General features: G+C 40.7%; 1 long non-coding RNA gene across 1 annotated transcript in view; it reads right to left on the bottom strand.

The window, feature by feature from the left end:
- Positions 1–25,860, bottom strand: part of LOC116658221 — an 86,741-nt gene that overhangs the window by 4,699 nt on the left and 56,182 nt on the right. Inside the window, exon 2 of the long non-coding RNA XR_004313465.1 lies at positions 21,439–21,597. This is a non-coding gene — a long non-coding RNA (uncharacterized LOC116658221). The remainder of the gene's footprint in view (positions 1–21,438; positions 21,598–25,860) is intronic.

Genomic DNA, 25,860 nt, shown 5'->3' with positions numbered 1-25,860 from the left:
TAAGTTACGAAAATAAGATTATGATTTTCTGAGCATGGGCAACTCAATACTTCAGTGAGTAGACCCTGCTGACAAAAACCAGCCTTCTAAATGTCACCCGGTATTTAGAGCCCCCACAGCTGGGCATCACTGGATCTGTGAAGGTCATGGCAGAGGACTACCCCTGGAGAGGAATCTCAAAGGCAGAATAATGACAGTACACACACCTCACGGAGCTGGCAGTGCTGGAAACAAGAGCAGACATCATGATTAGCACAGGAGCAGTGGACAGAGCCTGGAGCTGAGAGACAGTTTTTCTTTTCTTTTCTTTTTTTCAATTTATGCCCCTAACCATCAAAATAACTTCAATAACTTCAGTTGCATAGTTTTGTCTTTTATAAAATAGAGAAATCTTGAGCTAAGAGAGACTTTAGTGACTCCCAACTCAATCATCTCACTCTATTTATGAAGAATCTAAGATCCAGATGGGTTAACTGAGCAACTCAGTGGCACGGATACTACTGGTAGGGTCAGGAGCTAGGGTCAGGATTCGGTTCGCAAGTTCTTAATTTAGTACTCTTGAAAATGTGGTTGAAAGGAATAAGCTTGGAGCCCAGGTTTGAGTCTCAGTAGTACTACCTGAGCTAAATGACCTTTTCAGGTATCAGAGTCCTTGAGCTCAGTTCCTCAGCTGTAAAATGGGGTTACTAGTAGGTGCACTGTTCACCTCTCAAGGATATTGTGTGTACCTAGTAAGAAAATGTAAAATGCAAAAAAAGAAAACAAACAGTACTGTCTTATTTATTACTGCTGTGTAACAAATTACCCCAAACTGAGCAGCTTCAACAATAAACATTATCTCATAGATTCTGTGGATCTGGAATCTGGGCCCAACTTAGCTGATGCCTCTGGCTCAGTTTCTTGGGTAACCTTGTAGTCAATCTGTCGACCAGAGCTCTGGTCTCATCTGAAGGCTTGACGCGGGAGGTGTGGGGTGAGGCCTTTTTCTAAGCTCGGTCATGTGACTGTTGTCAGGATTCAGCTCCTTGGAGGCCGCTGCCTGGGGGCCTCTCTCTGTTCCTTGCATGTGGACCTCCCTATAGGACAGTATGGCAGCCGGCTTCCTCAAGCACGCGAGCCAGAAAGGGAGTGTGTAAGAGCAAGATGGAAGCAAGCCTTTTTGTAACCTGACCTTGGAAGTAACATACCACCAATTTCGCTGTTCTCTCTTCGTTAGAAGCAAGTCAGTATAGGTCCAGACCACACTCAACAAGCAGAGATTGCCCAAAGGCGTGAATACCAGGAGCTGAGGCTCACTGGGAGGTCATCTTAGAGGCTCCTACCACAAGGATTATTCTCACTGTTATAAGTAGCTACAGCAAAAGCATTAGATATTAGATGTATACCTGCTTTAATAAATCAAAAGGTTTTTACAAAAAGAGTATTAATATTTTCATTTATAATTATTGATTGTCCCTCTGCTTCCAAAAAAGATTTGAACTGACATCCACATCCAACTACTTTGCATACACTATTCCTCCTGCTTAGAATACCTTCCTTCTCAGTCCTTGTTCACCTGAGAACTGCTGAATTGTCCTCTGCAAACCCAAACGTGACCTCCCAGGTATGTTACTGTGGTTCAACTGCTACACTTTCTAATGTGAATTGGCCACAGGTTACTTTACAACCTGGAGCACAGCTGCATTTTCTAGTTGTGTCATAGTCAGTTGATGTGCCCAGCAGTTACTGAATGAAGGTGTCTTCCCGTAGAACCAGGAGGGAATGACCTCAGGCAGGGGGACCTATGTCTCACTGGCTAGTTCTTTTTTGAAGACTAGACCTTCAGTGATTTGTAAAGAATTATTGAAGACTTTCTAGTTGCTTTGCTAGGAATGGAGAAGCATTTAAAAACTTTTTATCAAATAGGGGCAGAGTATTGCCTGGGTCCTAACCACTAGGAGGCTTTTAAAGGCAGATTCTGGGCCTTGCCTCAGACTAACCGAATCAGTCTTTGGGGTTGATCCCAGAAATACGTATTTTTAACAGAGTGATTCTGATGTGAAGTTTGATAAGCCTCAGTCTGTAGGGACTCCAGGAAACTCATGAGTGACAGCATTCACACGCGTGTTCTCATTTGCCTTTATATTGGCTGTGGTTTGTGATTACAACTCTTCAAAGACACCAGTGATTATAAAATGTACCATTATATCATGCACTGTTAAGAAAGGAAAAAAAAAAACCCAACTCGGCTGATTATAATTTTAAGGGTCCATAAAGATCCATCCCATTTGAGAGATGTTGAAAATAGGAGAAAACCTCATAATTGAAGCAACATGACAAAATGTCTTTCTTTTCTGACCTGACCAGATCTATAAGATAGAAACTCTATATTCTATTTCCTAGAAACATATTATTTTTTAAATTCACGCACTCATCCATCCACCCATTTATTCGTTATTCCACGTACGGTTATTGAGGGCCTAGTGTGTACCCCGCACTCTGCATGCCAGTGGGAATATAGCGGTAATGAGACATGCCTCATGGGGCTTGCTACCTAGGAGGTAAAACAGAAACTAAGCAAATAAACACACAAACAAATGTGTGCCTGCTCATTAGGATAAGCACACTGAAGGACAAAAAGGAATTGTCACATAAACACACCAAGTAGACACACAGGTAGACACACAGGGTCAAAGGCACTGGTGAAGATCTGAGGATACACCCCTCTGCGGGGCCGACGGGGTTAATGAGCAATTGTTTCTGAAGAAGCAGGAAGTGAAGGCAGCTGTGGGGCGGTCTGCACTGGCTGGGCTCACACCCATGACTTCTCCAGGAGAGTGCGCCCCATGGGCGTTGTCACCCCTCAGCCCAGCACAGACGCAAGTATACACAGCAGCTTACTTTCCTCAGCATCCGGCTGACTGACATCTGCAAAGGCCAGCCGTTGACAGTCCAAATGTAATTGCGGATGGCTGACATGACAGTCAGAAGAAAAGGAAGCAGCGAGGGAAGGGAGAGCTGTAGCTCCTTTGCAAACGCAGCCTTTCAGAACTGGCCATGATGCTGCGCCTGGCCTCCCTTTCTCTCAGCATGCTCTAGGTCTGAATTTGCTGTTTACTTCTCAGCTTACTCCTGCCGTTTGCCTTATTCTGAACTGAACTTAATACCCTGAATCATCAGTGTCGTTCGGAGATGGATTCTTTACAATCCTTAATGTGACAAACTGGATTGATCCCCTGCCCACTACCTGCCAGCTCGCTGCAATTTCTCCTTAAATCTCTCCTTCTCCCTCCCTTTCGCGTCCTACAATGCACACTCTAAAGGAAAGGCGTTTTCCTGCAAATGCCCCACAATTACACAGTGTGGTTAGGCAAGATGATAGGGCTGTGAGTCCACGAGTCCACCCTCGCCCTCATTTTCCTTTTCCTGCTAATTTAACGTGATGGAATTTCTACAGCCTTGTCAGCTCCCTGAATGCACTTTGATCTTTTTTTGTGTGTGTGTGAGAATTTTTTAAATCAATCTAGGTGTCATCTGGCAGCCTAAAACAAATGATATTGTAAAATGTTTATCGCTGAGCAGCAATTTGAATACCACCCTCCCTCCCCGCTCCCAAACCCCTTACATAGAAGGAAAGCAGATCAGTTGTCTCCAAGAGATTTAAAATGAAAGGTACTTTTCATTTTAAAAATGGAACTTGGGATGCTGTTTAACTAAGTGTGCTGTGCATTCAGTATTCACAGGGTAAAACATAAAAGAAGTAACATGGATTTTTAAAAAGATATTATTTTTCTGCTGCAAGCTGCTTCTATCAAACCACCTGAGAGGTGATTTGAGAAGGGCATTTTAGAATAAAGACATTGTTCTGACAGCAAATACAAATGAAATAAAATTGGCCCAAGGCTTTGATGCTGGAACCCACATGGAGAGCCAGGACATAGCAACACGCTAGCTGAATGCACTAGAGGAACAGAAGCAGCATAATTTGTAGTAGTGTGTGAAGCAAAGATGAAAGAGGAAAATATTTTTTTAAAATATGCACAGAGATTAAAACAGACTTTTCTGATTGCATTAAATCCTTGATTACAAGAACTTACCCACAAATACCTTAAATATTACAAGGGTGCAGAAGTTCAGCTATAATCTCTTTGTCCTCAGTGTCAGGGGAAAATATGTGAGTAAGGAGGAATAATCTATGTTCCTCTAATTTTTGAGAAAGTTGATAAAAGGGAAGAGCAGGTAGAAGCCTTCTTTGGGGGCATTAATGAGATTCTGGCTTTTGGCTCAAGCAGACATCATACCTGGAAACAAATCTGAAGCATACTATGACTGACTTAGAGTGATTTTACTCATCTGTGAGCTTTGCCCTAAGAGGGAGGAAGGCGCTGAAAATGGTTTCTAGTAGTCAATTGGGTATAAAATGTTAGGAAGGACCAAAATAACAAGAAAACAAAAACTAAGCTATCTTAGACTTCCCAGGTGACCCTTTGTCCATGAGCTGTTTCTGATGCACAGATGTGTGAGGGATGCTAAAGAAGAAATAGGAACTCAGTCATTTAACACAGACCCAGAGACAATCTTTTGGTCACTCTTTTAGTCTGATGGCAGAGTATCATAGTGGAGGTCTGTGGGAAAGCTTCTGCGTGCCTTTATGGTACCGTTGGTGACGAGGGTGTTTTACAAGCAGAGGTGGTATGGCCAGATGAGGCACGTGGAAGGAAAGCAACAGTTCCTATAGACTGCTGGTTGTTTTGCTCTTATTTGAAAAGCCAAAAACAGCACTGGCCTGATTGTAGGGAAGACACTTCTTGAAGTCTTTCCCTGTTCTTCAAATCTCTAAACAAACACACCAAGGCAATGCAAAAGCTCAGATTAAAAGTGCGTTTTAATCTCATTCCTTACATAATTAAATTTGTAATTATTTTTCTTCCTAATACATGATGTAGCCTGGAAGGGAGGTCACTTTAGATGTGTCTAGCATCGGCAAAAATGTGGAAGTAATACGGTGTTCAAAGACCAGCTCCAGTGCTTTATTAGCCATATGACCTTGGGCAAGATGTTTATACTTTTTGCGGCATCTCAGGGGTTCTTCATACGTAAAAATGGGATGAATATCTACTTTTTCAGGGTTACCATAAAGATTACATGAGATATGTCCAATTGCTTAGCACAGTGCCTGACACACATGGGTTAGAAATAGTTTCCCTTCTAAGGATTAATATTTAGACAGATTTCATTTATCAAAGAAGACTTTAAAAAGGAAAAATAACGTTCCAGCTTTCTAAGTTTCTTAAACCTATATTTTTCCCCAATTTTGAAAGTAACACACATTCTTATGAAAAATTAAAATACCAAATATTGAAAATAAGATTATTATCTATAATCTCATCACTCTGTTAACAATTCATTGCATTTATTATAATCTTTTAAAGGTGTTTTTACCTTAGATATTTTTATCTTACATATGCATATATGTAATATATATGCATAATTAAAGTAGGAAAGTGTCTTTTCTAAAATCATCTAGCTTTTCAAGTGACAGTAAAATATTTAGAATACTATATTTTTTCTTTTTCTGAACATAATGCTATTAGCACTCCTTACGTTATTAAAAACTTTTGGCATATATAATTTTTATTGCTTGCATAGCCCATTGATATAATGTGCCAAAAATATGACGTTTTCAATGTTTTGTTATTGAAATTCACATTGAGATAAATATATTTACATATTTTCAAAAATTTACATAATTCCTAAGAGTTTTCCATAAGGGAATTTCAGGGTAAATGAATGTGAACATTGTTAGAACTTCTGAAACATTGCCAAACTGATTTCCTATAGAATAAGACCAATTTACATACCACCAGTAATGTGAGAGTCCCAGTTTCCCCTTAGCTTTATTAACACTGAGTAGCACTATTCAAACATTTTTTCAAAATGGTATTTTGCCATATTAATTTGCATTTCTTTATTACTGTGTTTGAATGCTTTCCTCTTTTGAATTGTCTGCTCACACCCTGTGCCCATTTGGCTATTGAGACCTTCAGGTTTTCCAATCCATTTAAATGTACTTTATAGGAAAGATAAACAGTTGTTCACACCTGCTGGTGATATTTTTCTACCTTACATTTTACCTTGTTTTATGCCTGTGGGATTTACTTTAAGTTTTTAAAGTTGTGTTTATTCTTTTCTCATGAATGTTTCTCTTCTCTTAAGGTTACTCCTTAAGAGAAACTCTTGAGGTTATTATTTATTTTTCTTTTGAAAATTCTACTGACCAAAGGGTTTCTATGCTGTACGAAAAAAAGTCCATTATTTCTTTTGTGTGTGTGTGTGTGTGTGTGATGCCAGTTAAGCGAACTAAAGGACAGAATGGGATAAAAGATCACAAATACAAACTTCAAACATGATAGAACTGAATTGTAAGTTTGATTTTACTCCAAAGGCAAATGAAATTTCATCGTGGGATTTCCAGGTCTGGAGAGAACAGAAGAGTTGCCAACAATACCATGGAAGGTTGAAACCAGCAGGCTTTCTGACAGAGGAGGAGCTACTCAAGACACCAAGAGACAGTGCAGTCAGTGGCAGAATCTACCCAGACTTCGCTGCTGTAAAACACTTTCCCTGTCTGCATTTGTCTGAGCCTGCCTGTGACGGATCTAATGGAATCTGCGAACAGCTAAACAGAGATAAATGATTTCCCAATGGAAAGGAATCTATAAGAATGTGATTCTTCCTCACACCAACAGGCAAACAGAATGATAAGTCTTTTTCAGATTATGGTCCCAATGAGGCTACCTCAGCACACTTTGTAGCAAATTCTGTAATCTCAGACAAACATACTTGGCCACATGCACAAATTTCAATAAGCAAGACATTTTTCTGAGAGTGTTCTCTATTTTAAAATTTTCTTTTCAAGCATTAGTTCTAGAGAAAGGGAAATAAAACCAGACACCCTATGCTTTTCAAATATCTGCTTATAATAAAATAAAGTCGTGGATGTTGCATGTTAATGTACTAAGCAAAGGAAATTACATAGACACCATGCCTGGCTGCAAGGAGCTTACGATGCAGGAGAGACCAAATGGACATCAGTGCTTCTGTGTTGTTTAACACCAAAAAAGGAAAACGGTGCTTGACATTGAAGTGAGAAAGAAAAACACATTTTCTACATGAACTGATATACACTGTATTTTATGATTAAACATGCAGGTGATGGAGTAATTTATCAGCTTGGGCTAACTGATTGTTCTCGTGGTTTTGAGTTTTGACCTCATCTTTTGGTGGGAGTTTTGTACATTTCCTGCACCCTCATGAAAACTGATTTTAGGTTAGAAAGATTGCATTTAATGAAGTTCTGCCAACCTTTGGTAACAAAACCTTTGGTTTCTTTCATTAGGTCTCTGAGAAGAAACTGTAAGTTACGATGAAAGGTATCTTACTACGGGGACTATTACTAGTTCCTAAAGATTAAGATCCATAACGACAAAGTCTAAACATAACAGGTTCATGTTCTGAACTTCTTCCTTCATGCTTTCAATTCTTTGTGTCAAATGTGAGCTATTAGCAGTGCACAAAAAGACTTTGGGGTGAAAAATGCCTTTGCTTCCAGGAAAGCTTGCTGGTTTCCCTTTTCATTCCCGTTCATGTGGGAGCAGATATTAGCCCTTCTTGTTCTGCAGCTTTTATTTGAGGGGGAAAATACAAACAGAAGCCAAGAGTATATTTTAAAAATTGAAGAGCATCAAGACATCACAGCGTGAGTTGGCCGTAAAGATTTACAATCACATTTCCATCACAAAGACCCTGGCCCATCATATTTGGCCATGACCATTTATGTTTTGATTTCTATTTCTTTGGCGGGACAACACCCCAATTAGACAGATGAGCGTTCAGTTCTGATTTTGGAGCACATCCTTGCTGGCCTAGGTTACTCCAGGGCCCCAGTGGCTATTCTGCCTCAACTCTGCCCTGGTAGTTATAGTCCTGCGGTCTGCGAATTCTTAGCATATAAGAAAACTATGCAGGTTAATATGCTCATGATAATTTGACCTTGATTATGCCTGATTAGTACCTGGAAAATTGACCAGAATTTTCCCTGAATTCTCTAGGTTCTTACCCTTATGTCCTTTTTACTCCATGTTATGTAAATCGAGTGGTGCTGATGCAGGGTGGAGAGGACGGGCTTGAGAATTCACTTTTCTCTCCTTAAGCCCAGTAACTGGGTCAGGCTATCTATTTTAGCCTCTCGGTAGCAAACAGTGTTCTCTTAAAAAAAATATCACACAAAGTCATAACTGGAGAATTACATTATAAAAGCTGAGTTGTTAACAGCAGATCCTAACTTCTGTGGAAAAAGAATCATTTTTATTCGGAACTCATATATTAGGAACACAATATATAGCTCACCCTTTCACGATTATGTATTACGTGATATGTAAGTTCACCGTACGTCTTCAGCAAAGGAACCATAAAAGGAGAAATCACTGAATTCCACTGGCAAGGAGTGATACCCACTGTTACAGGGCTTTCCCCATATGTCAAACCATTCCAAGAAGAAAAAAAGAAAAAGTGATTCCGTGGACAGATTTTCCTTTCATCAGGGTAAGGGCTGCATTTCATTACTTTGAAAACCCTCATTCATTTAAACAATGCTAAATGCTTCTTGGTCTGGAGATATAAAATTATTGGATGGCCACTGCTGGCCGTTCATCTGAGACCCTGACGTGCCACAGCCGATTTTTGAGAACTGCTCTGCCACTTAATGTGACAAACATCCAGTCTCGCAGTTTAAGAGATCTTTGAGAAAGGCCATCCCCACATGAAATGAATTTAACAGCAGCAATTTGTCATTTTGCCCTTCCTTTGCTGGGGGAAAAAAATGCTGGTGATTTCTTTTGACTTAAACTGGGCATTCAAAAAGCTGTTTTTATTAATGAATCATATTAAGCCACTAGAGAAAGGCTCCCTGACTCTGTTTAAATAACAGGCTATGATTCCTCTCCCCTCGAGCCTCCCCCCACCCCCATTTGGCTCTGCTGCTATTAATTGAGGAGTTTCTTTGTTTCTTTCCTAATGAAGCTAACAGAACACATCTGTCAGGTGCTCGTATTCTTTGCCTGTCTATAGTATGTAATAGACCAGCTGGAGGCTATAACGCTACACAATACCCCTGGCCGTTACAGCAACTATTTATTCCTGGGCTTTTCCTCCGAAAGGGATTTGAAAAAAAAAAGTCTGAAATTTGGGCCTAATTGCTATTTACCCAGCGATAGACACCTGTTCTAGCTGAGACATTGGCTCATGAATCCTACACCTGAGACCTTAGGGAGAGGAGAGGGGAAATTTCAAGCAGCTGCTGGTCCGTTTAGATCTAGAGAGCTTTAACTTGCAGGGTTTGTGTGTTTATATGTATACGCATATATTGTAAAATACTGTATGTTTAGTATGCACACCCATAACCAGAGGGTATATATTAAAAGCCGTGTACCATTATTTCACGGTCAATTGCTCATCTGAAGGCTGTACACATACTGGCGTGCAGCTACAACTGTGACTGCTATAAAAATGGTGTGCTGAGGCTGAATTCAGTGTCAGTAAGAGACATGTGTCCTTCGAAAGTCTGTTCCAGGTCTTGGGGAGAAATAACTTGTTAGGATGAATCAGAGGGAAAAACTGAATCAAATATAACTTTTCTTGGAGAGATTCAACTTGGTTTTAGCCCTTCTCTTTGCCAAATAGCTACACCTTCTCTTTAGACATAATTGTACTTGGTTTTGTTTTCTGCCTTGATCAGTGGAGCACAACCTTCCGTTTATTTATCTTTTGACATCCATAGTGATATTCACCCTTCTTTTCTTGGTTTGCCTTCATAATGGCTCTTTTGCCCACTTAAAACTAAAGGGAAAGAGTCCATAGTCATAATGGCATTTATTTCCTGGGAAAACATTTTAATTTTAATTTAAAATTAAAACTGGGGACTCTATGTAATGTAAGTTTATATCACCTGATATTAAGTTTAGTATTAGTTAGAAATTCAAGTTTACTAAAAACTATTAGATCACATAAGTACTGTCATATGTTTGTAAGAGAATGAAAATTAGAGGAATAGTATGTGTGTACATACATATACATCTACACACATACCCTGACTCGACAGGCTCCAATCCTACTGCCCCATTTTGGCTTGAGATGTTTCTGAAGAGAGAAGACTGAGGCTAAAGAGACGTAGCACAAGCTCACTGGCAAGAGAACAGAAATAAAACGTTACTGCCCTGCTATCTAATCCGAGGACGGTCCTGCCATAGAGGGCTGGCACGGTGGGGGAGGTGGGAGGAAGAAGCAACAGGGTTCCCCCACCTTTCCCCGTCTTTCAGTATATCCTTTCCATTTGGTATGACTTCTGAGCTTTCTGATGTGTACTCCACGGGCATTGCTGGAATAGCCTCCCGTTTACAAACCGTTCTGAAAAATCTGGCCTTTCTGAACAAATCAAATAATGCTGCCAAGCGACACCTAATTTGTTACCAAACTAGAAAATTATTTATTATTTCTCCCAAAGGATACATGGGCTATATTAGATACTGGTGTGAGAATTGACAAAATGAAATTAAAAGGGTAGAAGGAGGTTTTAAATAAAATGCAGAAATATGAGTCATAAAGGAAATAAAAATTATCTGAGAGCTATTACATGCACATGCACACACATACACACACACAACCATGCTGGTTAAGAAATTCCCCTTGGTCTCATCTGCAGCCAGAGATGACCGAAAAGTCAGGGCCGTAGGAGGCAGCTGGCAACGACAGGAGATGGACAGAACTCACATACAAATGAGTGCTTCGCCTCAGGGCTCGCACAGTTGGAGAGGGAGCTGATGCTGAGACAGAATTTCATTTCCCAAGAGGACGGAGAGAAGTGCACAGGGAACTCAGGGTCACACCAGAACAGGTGATAATGAAATTAGAGTTAATGAAGGCTGGAAGAAACCAAGGCCAGATGGGTTGGTGAAACTGTCATCTGAGATGCAGGCTGAAGCCAGACGTGGTATCTCAGGACGGGAGAAAACAGCCGCGGAGGCACACGTTAGAGAAGTTCTGGGAAATAAAATACAAGAATCCTACTCTCATCTCTGAGGCAGGCCATCTCTACGTTTCCATGTGACAAGAATTTGAAAGTGGATGAGCCTAGGACGCAGATAGTGTGACAGAGCACGGTAGATAACGTCTCTGAGCCTCAGTTCTATCTCTGATAAATGGGGATAATAATACTTTCCTTCTTTTCTTGGGAAAGTTAAATGAGATTTTGTTTGCAGACTAACTACAGGCATATGTGGTTGATGTCAATTATGTAACATTATTATAATTCTTTATAAGCAATTAGGTCATTCTTATAAAAATGCCAGGAGGGGCGATCCCAGTTAGTCTGTCCGTGTGGTTGTCTGCTTTCAAGAACCCCACCAGTGAACATGCCATCAGAAAAGATAACGCTAAATAAATGAATGCTGCTCTTAGTAGGTTTTATGTCTGCAGAATATTATGAAAGATAAGGAATTTTTTCAGAAAGAGCTGAGAAATTCAGTGATGCCGAGATAATGCATGGGAAGTTGCTAAAATAAGAGTATTTATGTTATGGCAGGGTTCAGTGTTGGTCCTATAAAGAAGTAGATTTTGAGCTTGATGGAGATATGGATTAAAATTTCTGGGCAAGCTCTTCTTCCCCAGCACTCTGTTCATAATGCCACCTTATTAATTGTAGTGTGAGGCATTTTGTGGGTCATTTGATGAACACACCCTTCTTCCTCTGGGCTGTGATTCATTTGCCTTAAAGTACATTTTCCTGGACCGCCAGGAGCAGGGCATGGTCGGCCCTTGTCCAAAATCTTCTGGATACTCTTCTTATCTTCAATCCTTCTCACACCAAATCCTCCTTCCCACGTAGATATCAGACACCCCATCACCAAACTCCCTTGGAAGCTAGGGTTCAGGCACATGGCCAGTCAGGCTTCTACACAGAAGATCTGAATGCAGAGGAGGGCATCATTGGGAACTAATCTCTTCGCAAGCATGGTGGCCAAAGAGTTCTGTTTTTCAGTGTTGGCTGGCAAAGGTTTTAGCATCCACTTTGAAATGTCACATTGCCAAATGGTATTTTCAGGATGTCCCCGCAGTGAAGAACTCTCTGTGGCTGCACAGCCCTCTGGTCTGTTTCTCTGATCCTTCTGAAGATTCTGGAAGCTGCATAACACCTTTCAATAAAATCCTTTTCTTTTCCCACTTGCCAGAGTAGATATTTTTGTTTGCTGTTAAGAATCTTAACCATCGCACAGGTGTTACATGCTTTTTCTAGTGCAAGTAAGAGTAATGGAAAAATGTTAAATAGTATTGTGGAGGTAGCACTCACCTTCCAAGCGTCCGTTTTCCCTTTTCTTGGCAAGACAACTCTTCCTCTCTCCAGGCTCATTGAGAGAAATAATTCAAGGAGTTGTTTGCTGCTTATTTCAGCCACAAGAAGGGAGCCAGCTCCAGGGTGAATACAATGCAACGGAAAACATAATTGAGAGCCAGAAAGAGACCATGTCCTTGATGACTGTAATTGGGCCACCAAATCTGCCCATCTCTGAAGCCCGCCCAGATAGGGATTTACTTGCAATGGAAAGTGTCCTAACTTACCAAATACTTTTTTTTTTTAAGAGCAGCAGTGATGCTATTGGTATGACTCACCAGTGTTTTATAAACTATGAGGAAAGTGAAAAACCTGCCAGCTAAACTGACACAATGTTTTTGTTACTTAGAATTTTGGTTTTATACTTCTTGCAAAAGCTCTTTTATACATGTTTAGACTTTGGTGTTAGTCACTTATTACTTCTGTGCCTAGACACCCGAAAAGGAAAATATCAGTGAAATAAACTTGTCAAATATTCTGAAACGCCTTTACATTTTCCCTTTGGCCCCCAGATCTGTCTGTCTGCTTTTCTCTGCCTGGCTCTGTGCCCTGCGGGGCTGGCTCCAGTGTACTCGCGTCTCCCAAGCTTAGTGCTGCCTGGATGCTGGTAGGTTCGGCCAATGAAAGGTACCACTTGGAGACTGGAGGACATGGGAACAGGGAGGTTGGGACACTTCTTCCAGCTGTGGTGATGTCTCCGGTTGTAGCTGTGACTCCTTGGGGCTCTATCTTCTCCCTGAGTTCCTATTCAGAGCTCCTTCCTTCATTTCCTCAGTCTTAGGGGGAGTAACGGCTTCCTGGTAGGACTGCATTTTTTAAGTGGTCCTTTCATCAAAGTCTTTTTATTTGACTCACCAATGGGGAGTCCTGATTCCCGACAGCTCCCTGACTGGTACAGAATCCAGGCTATTCACAATCTTTATCTGCTGTGTTTTCTTTCTCCCCTTAGTTCAATTCCCCGCACCATGATGAACGCTGATGATGCAGCATTTCTTAAAGGAGTGGTCACTCTTTACTCCAGTACCACCAAGATTTAACTTTAAGAGGCAGCCACATTCCCCTTAACGACCTAATATTGTTTGTTATGTGATAATAAGCCTCTTAACGCTCTCACGCGCATCTGTGCCGTCTTATCCCATTTCTGTAGCTCTCCTATCCAGATTCTTGCCTGGCCAATGTTGTCTTTGAAATAGCTCTGCCTCCAGCCTTTCCATTCTCCTGCTCATTTGCACACCACCATCACACCCATGCCCTCAAACCGTCCAGTAAACTCTGCAGGATGAAACCTATTTCTTCCCTGACAATTAAGACCTTGTGTAACCTCATCTCTTCCGAATCTATTTATTTCTTTGAAAAAACATACAGATCTTTTTACTGAGCTCCTGGTATGTACTAGCCACTGCTGTAAGAACTTGTTGGTACAAAAATAAGGTAGATTCTTTTTTTCTAAGTTTGGGAGACAGGTAAGTAAATAATTCTACTGCAGTATAAATAAAACATATACAACCAGAATTTTGATAAATCACACTAGTCTGAGGGCAAACATCGAGTTACATTAACAGTCACAAACATCATTATTATTGTTCGCCTTGAGAAAGATGGCATAAGCTCCTGAGCTACCTTGCCTGGCCTCAGATCCCTGTTCTCTCACTCACTTCCTGTGGGACGTTGGGCTTGCTCCCTAAGCTCTCTGTGCCTCAGTGTCATCACTTGTAACATGGGGGGGGGGCAGTAATGGCTATCTCACAGAGTTGTAAGCATTATGTAAGTTTAACAACATTTGCTAAGTGCTTAGTACAGTACCTGGGATGTAGTAATTGCTCAATTAATGTTAGCTAAGGTAGGAGCATTTACTGACTCTTCCCCACAGCAGGGGTCTTCTCTCAAAAGAAATCACCCCCCTTCATCTAGCACACACACCTATTTCTCGTGTGTCTTTAGGGGTGGATTGCTTTTGCTGTTCCTCTTGGGCTCTGGCTTTCCTCAAGCCACCTTAAAAGAAGGAGTCTTCTTATAAAAATGCATGAGGTCTGGCACCAGCCCTGGGCCACTACCTGATGGCCTTGGGGGCCAGCAGCTTTCCTTTTCACTCTCTCATGGGCCCCGAGATCTCTACTTTATGGCATTTCTTTCTCTACATGCCCCATCCATTCCTTTTTTTTCACTGGCCACCTGCTCTGTATCTTCTGGAAAAATCCCAACTGACTGACCCAGAGATTAACCTCACCAGGCAGACAAACTGTTATGTGCCAGGTCTCATTATATAGATCAACAGCCAGCCCATGAGTGGGTGCCTTGGGCAGAGATGCTCAACCTGGTCCAATCAGGGACTCCCCTTGTGCGAGCACCTTGTTTAGCCCTGCTTCTTCAACTTAGGGATGTGGCCTGGATGATGTAAGCTGGGATGTTACGTGGGACGTGGCAAGTGTCATGAGTCAGGGTACCCTTATTAGCAAGGCACAGGCTTCTCTCCCAGGAGTGCCAACATCTCACACTACGGGGCAGAGCCCAAACCCCAGGTCTCCTGCCCCTCTAGGATGCCTGGAGTGGAAGGCGCCCTCTTAGAACAAGGGTTTCCACTGTCCCTCTGGAGTCCCTCTGCCCCAGTGTCCCCCACCTATACCCTCTTCCCAATAATACTGCTGAACTCTGGAAGACCGCCCACCATTCTGTCCTCGCCTGATCCACGCTGGACTGAAAACTTGCTGCTATTTCCCTCTCTGGCCATCAAAGATGTCCCTCTGCTTCTTGTGGCCTGTGCTTTGGAGGGTTTTCCCACAAAGCCATTATGCGTTCAGTACATGATTTTTCCTTTGTACTAATATTTCTTATGCAAGCAGACCTCATATTAATGTGCTTCACAGATAGAGTTCTTTTACAAACTGAAGGTGCAGCCCTGTACCAAGCAAGTCTATTGGTGCCATTTTTTCAACAGCATTTGCTCTCATCATGTCTCTGTGTCACGTGTCGGTAATTCTCACAATATTTCAAACTTTTTCATTACTATTATATTTGTTACGATGATATGTGATCACTGATCTTTGATGTTACTACTATAATTTGTGGAAGGATTAGATAGTGGTTAGCATTTTTAAAGACTATACTTCCAGGGATCATTTCTATATAGTTCAATAATGGTTAGCATTTTTAGCAGAAAAGTATTTTTTAATTAAGATACATTAATTGTTTTTTAAGACATAATGTTATTGCACACTTAGTAGACCACAGAATAGTGAAAACTTAACTTTTATGTTTATATGCACTGGGAAACCAGAAAATGTGTGACTCCTTTTACTGCAATATTCACTTTACTGTGGTGGTCTGGAACTGAACCAGCATTATCTCTGGGGTATGCATGTACTTGAAAATTATCCCAATCATTTGGGTCACCCATGAAAAATACAGATCCCTACTCCCACCCATAATTTCCTAGTAAAGCTCTCCGCGGGAGACACCTGGGGATCAGTTCTTTTTTTTTTAATGGAAGTATAGTCAGTTACAACATGTCAATTTCTGGTGTACAGCACAATGTCCCAGTCTTGCATATACAGACCTGTATTTGTTTTCATACTCTTTTTCATTAAAGGCTACTACAAGATATTGAACATAGTTCCCTGTGCTGTACAGAAGAAATTTCAGTTTTATCTATTTTTATATATAGTGGTTACCATTTGCAAATCTCAAACTCCCAAATTTATACCTTCCCACCTCCTTTCCCCGGTAACCATAAGATTGTTTACTATGTCTGCAAGTCTGTTTCTGTTTTGCAGATGAGTTCATTAGTGTCCTCTTTTTTTCTTTTTTCTTTTTTTGGACTCCACATATGAGTGATAGCATTGATTCATTGGTACTTTTCTTTCTCTTTCTGGCTTACTTCACTTAGAATGATGATCTCCAGGTCCACCTAGGGATCAGTTCTTGTAACACATGGCCCCAAAAGTCTTATGCCATAAGAGTATTTACTGCTTAATTCTCTCTTTCCAAAACTCACCAGGCTTTCCAGGTGCATTTGGAGTTGGAGTAAGAAGGGCTGGGTTAGGGGGTAGGTTTGGAGCCACTGCTGCCCTACTGGCAGGGCTACTCAGAGTATTGTCCAGGCACCATTCCTGGTCTGCACACTGTTAGCAGTCTGGATGAGAGAGGCACAGATGTTGAAGTAAGTGTTTAGAACCCAACAAAGGACGAACTGGTAGACACTGTCCCCACTTCCAGTGACCTTACAGTCAATAAGCAAACAAAAATTGTAACAGGAGGTACAGAAAGGCTGGAGTGGGTGGAGGGTCCAGATCATGCCATGTCTTGCCAGCCCTATGTGAGCAGTTTGCAAGGGGAACACCTGGAAAGGTGGGACAGAGAGCAGGGACAGGTGCAGAACACTCATTCCCAAACCCTACTGATCAGATCTATAGTTCAGAGAACTGGGGAACTGGCACTTAAAAGCAAAACAAAAGAAAAGAGGAACTTTGATAAGGTTTAAGAATTAAGTTTAGTCCCTTTAGAAATCCATATCAAAGAGAGATTCAAACAACAAACTTGAATTGTGGCTGTATACACATAATAGAAAACAGGGTACATAATGATATAACACAAAGTATATGGCACCAGTGAAAAGAGTTAAAAACTTAAGCCACATTTATTGCGTTTGAGTGATTGCGTTAATCATGCAGTCATACTGTTGATGAGCATAATGAAACATATTTTGGTTTTCTTCTTTAAACTTGCAAACTCAACAAAGTGGGATTTTCAGTTTGTTGATTTGTTTATTTTTGATCAACCAGATTGTCTCTTAACTCTGTAAAAATAGTTTTTTGCACTGAATTGTTTTAAAATTTTTATGCCAACTTTTCTATATTCTGGATCTATTGGTTTGCAGGTGGGCAAACTGCAAATGAAAACAGTTTGGGATTTTAGCTTTTGCCCTTTCTCTCCCAAGTCTCACACTTTGGATGCAATAAGACCTCTCCTTTTGAGCTCTGCGTGAGCTTCCTAAGGCTGACGGAACAAGTTACCACAAGCCTGGAGGCTGAGGACAACACAAGCTTATTATCTTGTGTCCTGGAGCTCAGAAGTCCAAAGTGGGTTGGAAGGGCTGCTTTGCTTCTGAAGGTTCTGGGGGAGAATCCAATCCTGTGCCTTTTCCAGCTTCTAGAAACGGCCCACATTTCTTGGCTCCCATCTTCAAAGCACATCACCCCAGCCTTGGCTTCTGTCCTCACATCTCCTTTTTCTGCCTTTGACCCTCTTGCGTCCCTCTTGTAAAGATCTTCACTATTACATTGGGCCCACCCAGATCATCCACAATAACCTTCCCTTCTCAAAGTCCTTAGTTTAGCCTGCCTGCAAGGTCCCTTTTGCCACATAAGGTGCCATATTTACAGGCTCTGGGGATTAGGGCATGTACATCTTTGGTGGAGAACAGCCTACCACAGGCTCAGAATAAACTAGGAATTCGTTATTCTTGTTATTTAAAGCTTGGAAATAAAGCAAAAAGATAGGAGGAATGTTCTTTTAATGTCAAACTGAGGCTTAAAAAAAACAGGTTCACCCCAATATTATTTAATTATCTAAGGAATATACCTGTGTTCGAGTGCCTGTGTTCGACTTTGCTATTACTATTAACTAAAGGTTCAGAGACTGGACAGTACATGTAAAGCTTTTCAGGGAGAGATGCAAATAACTGTTGCCCAGTAGAAAAGATAATCCCAAAGGTTATGGTTTTATAACCCAATAGGCCATTAACCAGTTTTTTCTCTATTTCAGTAAACATATTTAAAATTTATTTCCTAGTAATATATCTTTGTTTCTCTTATTTTCATTTTAATCAGTTTCATCATTTTAATGCCTAAACGCCATCAGCTGGATACATTTTTAACACAGATCCATGTCATATTTGTATGAGAGTCATGGTTTTAAATTTTGACAATTATACTTTGACAATGAATTTGTCTGGTAAACTATATCAAGAGGCCCAGTAGAAAACTATGTATTGGCACAGAAGATGCTCAATAACCCTCTCCACTCTAAGAGTCTATGACAATCTTTTCCTCTGACCTGTACTCCCAAACCAGTATCACACTCTCAGGGAAACCAAATGTAGATCGTATTTTCAGTTTACACGTTGAAGTTTCAGGTTTTCTTCGGCCTTAAATACAATTAATTTTCTATATGGCATCAATTCCTGACTGATCAAGGGTGCTGTTGGCAATTGTGATAAACAGGTGATCCTGCTCGCTATCACATCTACATAAAAATAACTCACTTAGTGGAACTTCACAATCAGCACAACTAAAAGGTGGGTAAGAAAGAGAATCTGGCAGGCTGGGAACTCGGGAGTTGGCATGTCTGGCCTGAGTCTGAGGAGCAAAGGGAAGCTGATGTGACCGTTAACAGGTAATGAAACCAGCTTGCAATGTGGAGGTCCGAGACAGAATAAAGTCATAAACTCTTGGAGGGGGGAGATTAAATACTCTTGGTTTAAAAATAATGAGTTGAATTCACAACTGATGACCCTCCTTTGAAAAGTAATTGGAGATGAAATGTTACTTGTCATGTAAAAACATCTTTAAAAATGTGTGACTATATTCTGTGTTCCCACAGTTTAAAGTGTGGCATTTAAATAGTAAGAGTGTGTAAGTAACCACAGAAAGACAGAAAAGGGTATTGTGTCAGAATTCTGTGGACAAACACACATCAGCCACTCAGTCAGAATGAACACATTCCTAAAGCCACAGAATGGAGCAATACGTTATTAAGAAGGCATAGAGTCCACGCGGTTCCATGTTACTGCCGTCTGATACTATTTACCGGAGAATATTCTTAATTAAAAGAACCCACTCACTCTAGTAAACACTAGAAGGCTACAAGGATTGCACCCTCTCTGTATGATATTTTTCTTTTTGTTTAAATTGGTAAGAAACTTAAAGAAAGGGGAGTAATGCCTCAGCGATGAGGCAGGGTGAATGATGGAAGAAGGTATTAAGGAAATTGGATGTAAATAGTGCTGGGTTGCATCCCTTGCTTGCAAACTGAACTTTGACTTCCTCACCTCCATTTTCATCCAGTTCCTTCGGCCACTTTCAAATTCACATTTTAACATTTGATTTATATGGCATAGATTTATTTTCCTACATTGCAATCCAAACTCTATTTTTTATTCCTTACTAAAAGAACAATGTTTTTCTAGCAATGCCTATATTAGGTAAGCAACTGTCACTGTGTATCGCTGTGCAAGGAGACAGAGTCATACACCCTGGGTAGAGGTGAGGAGATGTAAGAGAGTCCTAACCAGACAATCTCATGCAGCTTTGGTAGGAAGAACCATTATTGCCTCCCTGTTACCTTAAGGCAAGAGTCTAAGAAAGGGAATGTTAGCTCGAGAAGTGGGAAGAATGTTCAAGGGACTACAATGGTGACTTTTTTTTTTAATGCCAGAGAAAGCAAAGTCTAGTAAAAGCATTCAAGATACTCCCTTGAGACGACGGTATTAAAAAATGATTTCTGAGAGCTAGGGAGAATTTAAATTAGGCGGCTACAGATACCTATAGGTAGCGTCAAACAACTTCCATTTGGCTGCCTAGGTCGGGGATGATGGCCCCCAGATGTGATCAAAGCCCCCCTCAGTTCTCCGGGGCTCCCCCATGAAGCGAACCCATCGTGGCTCATTTAGATGCCGCGCGGAATTTGGCAGGGCACAGAAGTTGCTTTTCCTCCCAGTGCTTAACCTCTTTTCCCCTAGATACAAATGTCAATATTGGATTTAGTCTGGTTGAATGAATGTGTCAGAGGGGAGATTAGTGACTGGCAGCCACAAAAGGGTTTTTCAATTGGCGAAAGTAAATTTCTCACAAATGAATCAAAACAGTTTGAGGTGGAATGGAAGCAAGGGGGAAGAAGCCTTGCCAAGTTGAGTCATGATGCTTCATTAAATGGATTTGAAAACTTCAGCATGGGCATTTTCTCTAGAAGCTCCTGGATTCACCCAGCCTGCAGGAAGCTAGGGGTGAGGGAAAGAGGGCACACACCTTAATATCTTCAACAGGGCATTTCTGTGAAAAGTCTCAGTATATTTATAGCGTGAAGCCATCCACATGAACCACTGGCTTCGATAATCAGAGTACCTGGTTAATTACAACAATTCTTAGACCGCTGAATGTGATAAATTAAAATGGTGGAAGTTTTCATTTTTACTGGTGGTTACATTCATGACTTTTGAAATTGGTCGGGATGCTTGCTTTGTTGTTTGTTGCCTTGAATATTTTTTTTTTTAATGATCTTAAATCTCTGCTTTGACTGGTTGAGAATAAATGCAGGTGGTCCTGTGGGAAGCACCACAGAGTCACCTTTCTTGCACACATCTCACTTCTGACATAATTGCCAAGGTCATTGTGTCTGTGCTCACATTAATGTTCCTAGTCATTTTCAATATTTATGGGCATGTTGATTTCAGGGAACCTGTGTTCTGGGGGGAGAGGAAAGAGAAGAAACAGCCTGTGGGGCATAGTTATTGATTTACTAATCAAAAGCAGTTTTGAATTGTCGTCTTCAGGTTTAGTAAAACACATTAACAGTTATAAACTTAGACATCTCAAGAAGAGAACTTGAAGGTTTTTGGAGAAGGGCAGGAAGTATTGATTTACCTCCCAGTCAACTCTGTAGATTCACTGAGAAGCAGAATGTTTACAAGGGTGGCCTCCAGATCCTCAGAAAATATCACTGTCATTCCACTACCCACTTTAGTTAAATCTTCTAAATTGAAAGCTTTTTTCCCAAATGACTGAAAAAAGCAATCAGTCAACTTGCTAGGGTCTAGTGTCAGAGCCTATGGCTGGCCTTTGCTGCCTCCTTGAATTTTTCTGTATCAAAAAATAAACAACACCCAAGAAGTCTCTATAAGATGTATTAAAATGCTTTCATTTTTCTAATAATAAAGAGTATTTAGGCTACATAAGTTAGAGTTAGGTTTGGTCGCGTGTGCCCACACCAATGTCTTAACCACACGAGGTTCATTCTCTCACCTGGAATAGATTTGGAGGTTTGGCCATGGAAGACTGGAATGGCGGCTCCATATTTAACTGGGACTCTTGCTACTTGTCTCTTGGTTTTCTGTCATCCTTAGCGCAGCGCCTTAACGAGATACAAGGTCCTTGCAGTTCTAAATGCTCCAAGAGGCTCTTCTGTAAGAGATAGGTACACAGACATTTAACTATATTGAATAAATAAAGACTTTCAAGGGCACAGAAATAAGAGGGTTTTCTATTTCTTTCTAAGAGAATTTAGGAAGAATGGTAATTAACACGAAGCAAGAAAAAGGCGTTTGTGTTCAGAGGGAGCAAGAAATGACATAATCACTTTTTTGCATTCCTTTTTCTCTTATTTACTTCTCATAGTTAGCTAGTGAGTATGACCTGACAATTCTTTCTTCAAAGTGTTGTTTCAATCTTTTCCTTTCCTTCTTCCACATTCCCATCACTACTGCCCTGGCCCCGACTTTTCCTGAAGTACTGCAGATTTTGAAATTGTGCTGTCCTCCAATTCTTCTTCAGTATCATTCTTATACTGTCATTTCCCCTTAACAACATCCAGGAGCTCTCATTGACTGTGAGACAGGTTTGGAACTCCTTAGCTTGGCATTCAAGGCCCTTCACAATCTTTCCAGTGTTTTTCCACAAAACTTCTCTCTGTTCCCAGCTAAACTATCCTCTCCGTATTACTTGGGATCCCTACTTCTGCATCTTTACACACATTCTTCCCCCTCCCTGAAATGCCTTATACATTCATGTTAAGAATCTATCCATTCCTCTACCTCACATCCATTAGGATGGCCTTCTCTCTCTCTCTCTCTCTCTCTCTCACACACACACACACACACACACACACAGAAAGTAACAAGTCTCTGTGAGGATATAGAAGAACTGGAATTCTTGTACACTGCTGGTGGGAGTGTAAAATGGTGCAGCTGCTATGGAAAATAGTATGGCAGTTCCTTAAAGATTAAAAATAAAATTATCATATAATCCACAAATTCTACTTCTGCATATATACCCTAAAGGATTGAAAGCAAATAGTTGCCAAGATATTTGTACACCCATATTCATAGAAGCACTACTTACAATAGCCAATAGGTGGAAGCAATCCAAGTATCCTTTTAGGATAAATGGATAAACAAAACATGGGATCTATACACATTGGAATATTGTTCAATTTTTTTAAAATGGAGGTACTGAGGATCAAGCCCGGGACCTCATGCATGCTAAGCATGCCCTCTACCACTGAGCTGTATCCCTCCCCTGCAACTTTAAAGAGGGACATTCTGATGCATGTGACAACATCCATGAACCTTGAGGACATTATGCTAAGTGAAATGAACCAGTCACAAAAGGACAAATTCTGTATGTTTCCACTTATATGAGGTGCCCAGAGCAGTCTAATTCATGGAGACAGAAAATGGAGTGGTGCTTGCCAGGGACTGGGGGAAGGGGGGCAGGGGTAGTTATTGTTCAATAGGGAGGGGGTTTCAGGTTTGCAGGATGAAGAGTTCTGGAGATGGATGGTGGTGATGGTAGCACAACAATGTGAACGTACTCAATACCATTAAACTGTGCACTTAAAAATGGTTATGATGATAAATTTCATGTTATGTGTATTTTAACAATTTAGGGGGAAAAAAGTCTACTCATTCATTGAGAAGCAGCTCACATTCTACTTGTGCTTTGCTTTCCCCGACCCATTCCAAGCTGAAATGACTCTTCCCCTCCCCCTTCCAGATCTATGTTGGGGGACCACTTTTTCTTGTTTAAAAATGGGAACACATCTGTTTTTTCCTCACCCTCTGAGTCACTCTTCTTCTGATTGGTGAGTTTGGGAGAAGGAACTGAGTGTGTTGAAGCCACACTGATGAGCTTTTCTTCTCTCATCGCCCTGTTCTGGGAGGGTGTTCTCCGTGGGTAAGCTCAGCAGGGTGGGCTTTGCCCTGCAGGTGCAGTCCACAGTTGTCCACTTGTGTCAGTGATTAAGGGGTAAGTCAGTCTAACTCTTGGCGCTACTAGGGGCATGTCTAGCCACAGAGCTATTGCCACGTTATTTATTATTATGAAAGTTGGTATTTTCATCTTTTTGTCTGTCTCCTGTATCTTATTTTTCAAGAGCATCCAAACTCTGTAGGGAAAGAAAGGGGTGCTTTGTATTGACTACAACCTTAATATACATCACATTTACTACAGTGGTCAATTTCCTTCAGCTTATGGCCATAGTAACTGCCCTTTGGTCACAGGCACTGTGGCCTTGCCCCTGGTTGTTGTGCCTCAATGGATTACAAAAGGGTCAGGATCCATGTTGTAAAATAAGTGGAAACTGGCAGCCACAAGCCAAATATGACCTGCAGTTATGAATTTTGGGTTAGCTTTTTTTTTTTAAATTAGTTACCAACATTTAAAAATTGAAGGACTTCAAAGAACAGCTGGACTGTAGGCTTCTCTTAAAGAAGTAGGTTAGCCTTGGGCCTCTGTTTGTAAGAAGGCTCCTGGAGCTGATCAGTTGCAGCCCCTTGAGATAGGACATTCTTCCCAATTTCCCACTGACCTAACCTCTCCTTAGTGCTTTATATTACCTACTTGGCCCTGAAGGCACTTACATGGGCAACTTTTGTTCTAAAAAATTATATAAGCTCATCCATCTAGAGGCCAGCAAGTTCTTTTAGGGCCAGAGTGTCTGTACCAGGTTCCTTGCTGCTTTGGGACACCTCTCTCCATATTTCTTCACAGGAGTACTGTCTGGGAGCCTTCTTCCTTGGGGATGGGTCCTCGCAGCTGAGGTAGATATGCTAGGAGTACAGAACTGACCTGCCTCACTACCCCAGTTCCCATGTTCACCTAATGGGGATGATTGTGGAGACTTGGGTCATCTGGAAGTTCTTGTAATTTATCCTAGACCACATTTGAAAGCATAGGGAGAACCTCCCAGAACTCTTACCTACCCCAGTAAGCAGAGTATGGACCCAGTGTGGCAACCACCTGGTACTGCCTTTTGGTACTCAGGCAAAGATGACTGGGACTTCCTAACAGTCCTCTGCTGTTTGGCTGTGGGAGATTCCACCATGGAAACTGGCAGCATGTGGCCTCAGCTATCTGTAAGTGCCGGTGTCCGCCAGAAATCCTCTGGAATGAAATAATTAGGAATAGCTCAGCTAAGTGTCTTGGAGAACCAGTTAAGCTTAGAAAACTCTCATTAACTATGACCTGGTTGCCCTCTCTCATTATAAATCTACCAAGGTGTCCACTACCCCAGGCTATTACCTAATTATTGCTAAGCAACTCCATTATCTAATAATTTTCATGAGGACAAATGAAAAAGTTAGTGACTTACTAGTTACTTTCTTTGCTTCTTTGCATTCTTTAGGAGTTTCCAAAGCATCTAGCAAGCAGCTAACTCAGCAGTAGCTGATATTATCTCATTAATTGGGGAGGGGGGGCTCAGAGCTAATGTCAGCTATACCAATCTTTGTGTTGAAAATATTTTCACAGTTCAGGATACTTTACACTGATTAGGTGCAGCTGACTGCATATAGGAAAGTATAGAAACCCAAGTAATGATAGAAATAATCTTAGTAGGTAATAGTAGGTAATCTTAGTAGTTAACAGTATATGCTTGGTAAATGCTGTAAAAGTAGTTGGTAAAATTCAACATACCTTTAAATATCCTCTAGATAACTAGAAATGGAAGGGTATATTCTTCTCTGATAAAGGACTTTTACCAAACATCATACTTAACAGTTATCAAGACTTATCATTAGGTTGGATCATATGAAATTTGTTTCTTTTCTATCAGTCACAATCTATAAGCTATTGGCAATGTCACAGAATTGAACCTATGGTAATTAGGACAGTTTGGTATCAACAAAATAATAAACAATAAGATCAATGGGAAAAAGCTAAAGACGAGAAGGAAAGATCACATACATAAGGAGACATAATACTAGAGAGGATTAGTATTGCTTCAGTGGAGAAATGATGGTTAAATCAATGAATGTTTCCAGAATAATTTGTTATCTATGCAAAATAACAAAAATCCATATTATTATCTACAATAAAAATGAAAGAGTTTTTTTGAAAAGTGAAAGACTTTCATATGCATGAAAGACTAAATTGTGAAAAGAAATCTACGCTATTATTAGAAGGCAAAGTGGGAGAATATATACTTATGACCTCATTGCAGGGAACAAAATTTGGGGTAGGGTATACTAAACAAAATACAAGCAGGGTGAACCATAAAGAAAAGCACACATGCAATTATATTACAATTAATACTGCTAAGCATCAAAAGATAAAAAGTTAAAAACATAATAGACTTGAAAGAAACTTATGAACACGTGTAACAGTCTCACGATGAGTATTAGACTCTTTACCAATGGCTAGAAATCAGTAATAAAAATACAAACAAAA

Source organism: Camelus ferus, chromosome 20, assembly GCF_009834535.1.
Source record: "Camelus ferus isolate YT-003-E chromosome 20, BCGSAC_Cfer_1.0, whole genome shotgun sequence".
In the NCBI taxonomy this organism is placed as follows: domain Eukaryota; kingdom Metazoa; phylum Chordata; class Mammalia; order Artiodactyla; family Camelidae; genus Camelus; species Camelus ferus.
The sequence above is the reverse complement of the archived record's forward strand: the minus strand, read 5'-3'. Positions and strand labels throughout refer to the sequence as shown.